Source organism: Mus pahari, chromosome X (assembly GCF_900095145.1).
Source record: "Mus pahari chromosome X, PAHARI_EIJ_v1.1, whole genome shotgun sequence".
NCBI classification, from domain to species: domain Eukaryota; kingdom Metazoa; phylum Chordata; class Mammalia; order Rodentia; family Muridae; genus Mus; species Mus pahari.
Genome location: NC_034613.1, coordinates 48282877 through 48292069, shown reverse-complemented (window position 1 = coordinate 48292069; position 9193 = coordinate 48282877). Strand labels below are relative to the sequence as shown.

Genomic DNA, 9193 nt, shown 5'->3' with positions numbered 1-9193 from the left:
GAGAGAGAGAGAGAGAGAGAGAGAGAGAGAGAGAGAGAGAGAGAGAAGAAAATAACAAAACAACAAAACAACAAAATACAAAATTGATGGCTTTTAAATGCAGCTTCTTTCTAGGGGATCAAGCTTTCTGTGGATGTGCTTCCTTATTAATGGAGGCAATGCCAGCCAGCGAGTCACTGGCAACAGCAAAAGTAATGAACAGCCCTGAAAACATACAAGTAACATTATATGGACTGAGAAGATTGTATTTAGGAACATATATGTACATGTTTATACATATACAATGTGGTAGCAATTAATGGGAAAAGAGGCCTTAATTTTTTTAAAGATTTATTTATTTATTTTATGTATATGAGTACACTGTAGCTGTATCCAGATGGTTGTGAGCCTTCATGTGGTTGTTGGGAATTGAATTTAGGACCTCTGCTCGCTCTGGTCAGCCCCGCTCACTCCAGCTCACAGATTTATTTATTGTATGCAAGTACACTGTAGCTGTCTTCAAATGCACCAGAAGAGGGCTTCAGATCTCATTACAAATGGTTGTGAGTCACCATGTGGTTGCTGGGATTTGAACTCAGGACCTTCAGAAGAACGATCAGTGATCTTACCTGTTGAGCCATCTCACCAGCCTGAGGCCATAAATTTGAAGGAGAGTGGAAAGGGATATGCAGGAACATTTGGAGTGAGAACAGGAAAGGGAGAAGTACTGTAACAACAACAACAACAACAACAACAACAACAACAACAATAAAAGAAACAGAAAAAGAAATGGCCTTTTAAAGCTCATTAATACTTCCAAACAAAGTGAAACTTTGAACTGTAAGAACCTGGCTGGCTTTCAGGTCACAGCTGTACTTAAGCTGATCAGAGGGAGAGGTTTGCTTGCAATGCACAAGGCCCTGGCCTCAATCCCCAAACCGAGAGCAAAACCAGCAAAAAGCAAAATCAAAACGCAAGGCACATTAAACTATGTCGTATTACTTGTGCATGCACAAATTATCTCACTGAAAAGGAAGGCAAGCCTTTCGTGTGCTTCCATGTTATTTTTGTAGTATAGGGGAATGGATCCCGGTCATAAGTGGGCCACTCCTTCATGTCCTCCCATAAGCCTTTGAGCTGTGAAAGAGACGCAGCACTAACCACATTGTGATGGTGTTTCAGGGTCAAGTGAGATATTGCTTAATTCTGTAGTCTTAAGAAAGTCAACCTCCTAAAACGAATGCAATAATTTGTGTATTATCTTCAGCTCAGGGCTAGGTCAGAAGTGTTTTACATTACTAATATAATATTGTCTGGGTAAGTGGTAGGGGTTTGAGCATAGACTCTGGTGCTAGACTTCTTGGGTTTAAATCTCAGTTATTGTTCACTAGTGACATTGTGACCTTTGCATCTGTTATTTTACTATGCTTCTATAACTTGGCTTTTCCACCTGTAAGATAGGAATACTAGTGGCACCTGCATGATTTGAAATTTCAATGAATTAATATATGTAAAACCCTGGGAAGAGAGCCTGGGTCATATGTTTCTTCAAGGAGCTATTTATCATTATCACCACCACCACCACCACCACCACCATCAGCATTATCACTAACTGTTGCCTCAGCTAAACATTGTTTTCTTCAAAAGTTTTCTTAAAGCTGGCTGGCTATAGTGGTGCAAAACTCTAATCTCAGCATTTGGGAGGCAGAGTCAAGAGGGTCTCTGTGAGCTTCAGGCCATCTTGATCTACACAGATAGTTCCAGGTCAGCCAGGACTACAACATGAGACCTTGTCTCAAAACTGGCCTTTTGTTTTTGTTTGTTTGTCTGTTTGTTTGTCTGTTGTTTGTCTTTTTTTTTCTTGAACCCAACCTTAATCTAAAGTTACATCTGTGTCAGAATATCTTATTCCGGGCTGGTGAGATGGCTCAGTGGGTAAGAGCACCTGACTGCTCTTCCAAAGGTCCCGAGTTCAAATCCCAGCAACCACATGGTGGCTCACAACCATCCGTAACAAGATCTGATGCCCTCTTCTGGAGTGTCTGAAGTCAGCTACAGTGTACTTACATATAATAAATAAATAAATCTTTGAAAAAAAAAACAATATCTTATTCCAATCTTCCCTGTTTCTCCGTTTGGGGGCCCCATCAGCCACCTTGGCATTCATGGTCCATGTGGCTTCAGAGTATGTACAGGATGCTGTCTACTGTGGAGCAGACCATGACATTTTCATGTTTAATTTTTCAGCTAAAAACCTGGTGAAGTTGCCAGTGATTTCTGTGCCGAAACAGGCAGAAGGTATACTGTGCTTCTTTGCAGTTCTAAGAATACTAGATGAAACAGACACCTCCTGCTGCTGCTGCTCTTGGGGGTTTTCTGATAACTAAAGATTACTCCTTTAAACAAAAATGCTTAAAATGTTTTTTTTAATCAAAAAAAAGTTCTTTCCACTTTGGGTAGAAATTTTACTAAAAAGTATATGAGATGATATGAACATTGGAATAAAAGAATATCAGATATTGTGATTATCACATTCCTTTTGTAGCTTCATAGATATGTGTTAGAGTCAGTTCATGCCTGTATCCACGTTCCTGTCCGTGTGTGTGTGTGTGTGTGTGTGTGTGTGTGTGTGATATGTATATACATTTTGTGGGTACATATATATGGTCGATGTAGGTGTCTTCTTCTATGCTTTCCAGGTTACCTAAACTATTTGAAATAGTCTAGATCCCTTATATGTATAGATGAGTTTTAGAATCTTGTCCATTTCTTTTGATCCTTCCTTCCTTCCTTCCTTCCTTCCTTCCTTCCTTCCTTCCTTCCTTCCTTCCTTCCTTCATTCCTTCCTTCTGTCCTTTCTTTCATAAAATATCTCACTGAACTTGAAGCTTGTTCTTTGTGTCAACAAGCCCCTCCCCTACTCAGCATTGGGATTATAGGCAGTTGCTAACCTTTCCATGGATGCTGGGGACTCAACTTTTGGTTCTCATGTTTGTGCAGCAACCACTTTACCCACTGAGCCATCCTCTCAGCCTTACATCTTAGTTCACTCTACTGTTCATCAAGTTTCTTGGCAATGCTGTGCTCTTGCTTCCTCATCTGTATGAAAGGGACTCTAACAAGGACTCTAACACGGACTCTAACAAGGATTCTAACAAGATTCACTACAGGGGACCTTAGGCTTTAATGTGTGCTTTCACGTGCGCGTGTGTAACTTGTCTGGATATTTTGCCTGGATGTATGTCTGAGCACCACATGTATGCCTGGTGCCTGTAGAGGCTAGAAGATGGCATTACCCCAGAACTGGAGTTGCAGATGATTGTGAGCTTCCATGTGAGTGCTGGGAATTGAACCTGGATCCTCTGCTACAACAGCCACTGCTCTTCACTGTTGAGCCATCTCTCCAGCCCAACAGCAGAAGATTTTGAAATTAATTCCTAATGTTAGCACTCAATGTGGTGGGTATCATTGAAGAGAGCTATTTTAAGGGTTAGACAAAATAATTCATCTATAGTTCTTAATATATCACTGCATCTAAGCATGAATCCCACTGCTGTTACCTTATAACTAGGTGCTCTTTGTACTATTGTGCAAAAACAAAACAAAGCAAAAAAACCTGAGCCACAATGAGTCACTCACAGAGCCCTCAAGGAAGGCACATAGAATCACCGTAGAAGGAATGAGACTGAAAGATGAGCCGGAAAGCACGGAGCAGCCAAGTATGTGGCCTGTCCAGTCTGAAAGTTTCCAGGTAGCTGAAAAACAGACCTATACAGAAGTGTTCTCAAAGGTCATGGAGGAAGAGGGAGAGAGGGAGAGAGACAGAGAGATGAAGAGACACACAGAGACACACAGAGAGAATGAGAGAATGAGAGAAGTCAGGTACCAAGTACTTAGAACAGACAGTGTGAGGTGTAGGACATGCTTGGTGGATCTCAGTTAACTTTGTAAAGCTCTAAGTATATGAAACGCAAGAATAGGGCTTAACTCTTTCCCAGGATACACTATCATTTATCTAAAGAGAGGCTGCCAGTTTGAATCAGTTGCTTTGGAAGATTGAACCACTGAGTCAGAGAGGTGGTGACTAAGCTTAGGGTTCAGAAGTGGAGGACTACATTATAACACTTGGCCTCTCCAGAGGACCTACATCTTTTTGTTGGATTTGGATATGATAGTTTAGGGCTCTCTAGTGGTCCATACAGCTAATAACAGATAAATCTGGAGAACAAAACCTTTCCAACTTCCTTAAAAAAAAAAACTTATTTATTTATTATACATAAGTACACTGTAGCTGTTTTCAGACGTACCAGAAGAGGGCGTCAGATCTCATTACGGATGGCTTCTGGGATTTGAACTCAGGACCTTCCGAAGAGCAGTCAGTGCTCATAACTGCTGAGCTATCTCTCCAGCTCCACCTTTCCAACTTTCAGACTGTCCTTTGAAACATTTTTTTTAAAAAAAAAAGATTTTGATAAAGTCATATTTGTTTTTATTTTACTTTGTCTTATTTTATTTTTGTGCATGTGTCTGTGTATCTGCCCCAGTGTATGTGGAAGTCAGAGGACAATTTTCAGTACTTACTTCTTGCCTTCTGCCTTGCTGAGGCAGGACCTGTCTCCTTTCTGTGGTGGTGGTGTGTCCTCTAGCTGGTCTGAGAGCATGCCAACAGTTTTCTCATTTGCTTCTCATCTCAGCATGAAGGTGCTGGGATTACAGATGTGCAACCAAGGCATCTCACCTTTTCACGATTAAACATGTATTTCCTGTGTGTGGATGCTTGGACTGCATGTACACTTGTGCACCACTTGTATGCTTGGTGCCCATGGACTATAAAAGAAGGTGTGGGGTTCCTTTGAGTTACAGATGGCTGGGAACCAGCACGTGAGTGCAGGGAATTGAATCCAGGTCCCCGTAACCACTGAGCCATCGGCTAAGGTTTGCATGCTTACCCAGTAAGCAGTTTTACCCACTGAGAAACCTCACCAATTCTCAACTGGTATCTTTTTTATTTATTTTATTTTATTTTATTTTATTTATTTTTTCGAGACAGGGTTTCTCTGTGCAGCCCTGGTTGTCCTGGAACTCACTCTGTAGACCAGGCTGACCTCGAACTCACAGAGATCCTCNTNCCTCTGCCTCCTTAGTGCTGGGATTAAAGGCCTGCACCACCATCACTGGATCAGAATGGTCTTCATAATTTGACTTTGGAGCTTTCCTTGACACTGCATGGGAATACAATTAATTTTTAAGATTTATCTTCTATCTATCAACTTTTCACATTTTGTTTATGAGCTCTAATAGTTCATTTGTGGTGTTCTGATGATTTTTATTATACAAGCTTATGTTGTCTATGACTAGGAGATACTTGTACTTTTTTGGGGGGGGTCTGGACAATTTTATGTATTTTTCTGTGCTACTTTATAGGTTAAAGTAGAAACACATTCCTTGGGCTGGTGAGATGGCTCAGTGGGTAAGAGCACCCGACTGCTCTTCCAAAGGTCCCGAGTTCAAATCCCAGCAACCATATGGTGGCTCATAACCATCCTTAACCATCTGTACCAAGATCTGACGCCCTCTTCTGGAGTGTCTGAAGACAGCTACAGAGTAATTACATATAATAAATAAATAAAGCTTTAAAAAAAAAAAAGAAACACATTCCTTGTTTGGGTTTTGCTTTTAAGGATGAAAGTGTTAGTGTTTCCCCATTAGGTATGATGTTAGATGTGTATTTTTCATAAGTAGATCTTAGTACTGAGAAAATTTCCAATAATTCTAATTCGTTGAGTATCTTTGTTGTTGTTATTGTTGATGTTGTTAGAAAAGATGATACACTTTACCAAATTCTGGATCAGTTTGCCTTGGGAGGTAGAGGTAGGAGGTTCCAGAGTTCAGGATCTACTTCGGCTACATTTATGAACTGCATGTGTGCATGTGAGCACAAGTTTGCATGCAGAAGTCAGAAGAAAACCTTGGGTGTTGCACCTTACTTACCCCTTGTTATCTTGAATTTCTTTTTGGTTCAATGCTACACACCACAGGCCAGCTACATATGAAATTTCCAGGCATTCCTCTCTCTTCTCATCTTGCCATAGAAGCACTGAGATTACAGATGTGTGTTGCTGAGCTTGGCTTTACATAAATTCTGGGAGTTTGAACCCAGGTTCTCATGCTTGTGTGGTAAACATTTTACCTACTGAAGTGCCATCCCCTAGCCCCCAGTTTTCTTTGCAGATTTTATGCTTCTGTTGAGATAATCATTTATTTAGGCTCTTTATTATGCTGCTACAGTGACTGATATTCATAAGTTGCTTCAATCCTTCATTCCTGTCATAAATTCTGGTGAGTTATGTTGCATATGTACATAAAATTTTGTGTGTATTTGTGATTATTCTTGAAGAATCTTTCATCATAGAAATGGAATTACTGTGTCAAATTTTAATAAGATAATGTCAAATTTGCCTATGAAATGACTCTACCAAGTTACATTTCTACCAAGATCGTGGAGAGTGTTTTCTGTGCCCCTGTCAACACTGTGCATTATTTATCTTTAAAGTTTGCCAATGTGATGGATGAAACAGTATTGCTTTTTCTTTCTTTTTTTGCTATAACTTGTTTTTCAGGATTCCAAGTGAATTTGGACATATTGTCACTCCTTTATAGTCTATTTGTATTTCTTCTTTGTAAACCAAATACATCTTTCCTTTTTTCTCAAAGCATGGAGGAAGCAGTGGTGAATATATTCAGCCAAGTCAAAACTGTGTGTGTGTGTATATATACACAAACACATGTATATATTGTGTATATACATGTGATTTAGAAATCACAGGCTCTGATCAGTTGGGAGTGGTCTCTGGCTGTACAGTTTGGCAATAGCCATGGGAATACTGGTCTATGGAAGCTCTAGCCCAGGGATTTTTTTCCTTCCATTCCTAGTATATATACTGTTCCTTTGTTGTCTCCTACTGCTGTACCCTGCCTAGGACACTCTCTTATCTCAATTGTGCAGAAACAGGCATGTCCTCTGCTTCTAGATTCAGGCTTACATCATTTATTAAAAAAAGTGCATGAAGGGGTCATCTAATGAATATGTGATTCAAATATTGTTTCTCTCTCCTCCCTCCCTTCCTTCTTTCTTTCCTTCCATCCAAGCTTCCTTTCAATCCCAGCCTGTAGCAGCATGGGTTTTCTCTGCCCCATCCCCCCACCACCACCACTCTCCTGACTTCCTGAGTCACTCCATCTGCCTTGTCACAGCAACAGCACAGGTGCTCTCCCTTAAGTGAGGCTGTAGGATGGACCAGTTGCCATTTCCCAGGGACTCTTCTGCAGGGAAGAACTCCTAGAAGTAAAGCAGCTTTACCAATGCTTATGAGTCAAAGTTAAGTCCATCACTGTCCTGCTCTAGCTCTAAGAAAGTAGGACAAAAGAGCCAGACCAAGGGCACAGTGGACTTCTTCAAGGCCCAGCAGGGGTACTTGTGTGAAGTCAGAATTCCTCTCTCTACGCTTACTATGTAGCTCAGGCTGGCCTGCAACTCACTATGTAGACCAAGTTGGCCTTGAACTCACAGGCATATGCCCATCTCTACCTCCCGAGAGTGTTGGGATTAAAGGCATGCACCACAACAGACAGCTAAGAAAACTTTATAGAAATTGAATAATGTTTCAGCATCTGGCCCTTTTTCATCTGTTTCCACGGGGCAAAACTTCCACTCAATTTAACTAGTAGGGAGACTAAAGGGAGTTCTGATACCTTCCCCCACCTTTACTAGCTGAATGAAGGTGGTACTCCCATTACTCTGTTGAACTTCTATGAAAATGAACACTGTAGCACATCAGTGTTCTCAGCTACTCCATAGGCGGAGGCAGGAGGTTGTGAGTTCCAGGCCAGTCTGGGTTATATAGAGTCCATTCCTCTAAACTGGAAAAGGAGCCCTGGATGAAGTTGCCTACTCTGTGTGTCTTTGAAAGGACTATGCTATTTGGGGGGTCTATTAAGGGAAGAGATGGCTGTGAAGGGCCACTGAGCACTTCTCTGTTTCAGGGAAAGGGATGGGGGATGTCTCAGTGGGTCACTATGCAGCTCACAGGTCCCTGAGTCTTATCCAGGGGAAGGAGAGGAAAGCAGTCTACTAACCAGTAATAGCTAGTCCTTGACTCTAGCATTCCCATTAGGGTTTTGGCAAAGACCCTGGGCAGCCCAGGCACTGTAACCCTGATCTTGGGAATTGGGTGACAACAGCATGCCATGCGCAGTGTAGCTGCAGCCCTTACACCTCAGCTTTTGCTCCTTCCTTGGCTACTGGGGTGCTGAGGCAGCTGCTGCCACCACCGCCACCACCGCTGCCGCCGCTGCTGCTGCTCTTGCTGCTGCTGCTGCTGCTGCTGCTGCTGTTGCTGCTCTGCCCTGTGCCGCTGTCACTTCCAGTTCCTACTTCTGCGATCCAGGTCCGGGTCATAGCTTCCCCTCTGCTGGCCCGGTCTCTCCAGGCTGCTCTCTCTCCCGGGTTCTGGCTCCGGGCAGCAGAGCTGGGTCTGGAGGAACCCTGGGTCCAGGCTCCCACTGGCCATCAGCTCCCCTGCTGTGGCCGTCCCGCCGGGGCACGCCTCCTGTAGCCCTTGATCTTGCTCTAGAGAGAGAACTTGAGGGCAAGAACCTGACTTCCCTCTTTATTAAAATAAATACATAAATAAATACATAAATACATAAAATCCCTTGCCTGGGGAGCTTGGAGGCACAGAAAGGAGTTTGGAGACGGGCTCCCCCCTCCTCACGCGTCCAGGAGCAAAGTTGCAGCCGCCCCTCCCCGCCGGCCATACCAGCGGGCTCTCCAGTTTCGCCCTGGTGGTAACCGCGCGGGGCAGGGTCCCAGCTCCATCTGGGGACAGCGCTTCCCGCAGCCTTGGCACGGGCTGGCGGCGCTCGGCAGCCCCGTGACTCTGAAGGGCGAGCCACTTCCGAGGAGGAGGCTGGAGGGAACAAGCAGCAGGAGGACAACCAAGCCAAGCCAGGTGACCTGCCTGGGGGGCAAGGGGTCAGGGGGAGGGGAACTACAAGGGCCTGATGTTGGGGGGGGGGCTGGTGGAGCCAGAGGAGGAGCCGCCCTTCTTCTAGGATTGACCGCCTAGGTCTGCAGCCCTAGCCGCCAGTCTGTTCTTTGCCAGGGCCTCTCCTTGGTGCCGTGTCTGCGTACCCAGAGCGGGGGCGGGGGCCA

At 43.6% G+C, this 9193-nt stretch overlaps 1 protein-coding gene across 5 annotated transcripts in view; it reads left to right on the top strand.

Moving 5' to 3' along the window:
* The window catches only part of Arhgef6 (Rac/Cdc42 guanine nucleotide exchange factor 6), a 113384-nt gene that overhangs the window by 2111 nt on the left and 102080 nt on the right, over nt 1-9193 (top strand). The window contains exon 1 of one of the 5 annotated variants that reach the window (XM_029534316.1): nt 8682-8990. The exons of the other annotated variants lie outside the window; for them this stretch is intronic. The gene's annotated coding sequence lies outside the window, so the exon portion shown is untranslated. Of the gene's footprint in view, nt 1-8681; nt 8991-9193 lie in introns of those variants that run through there. 5 annotated transcript variants of the gene reach the window in all.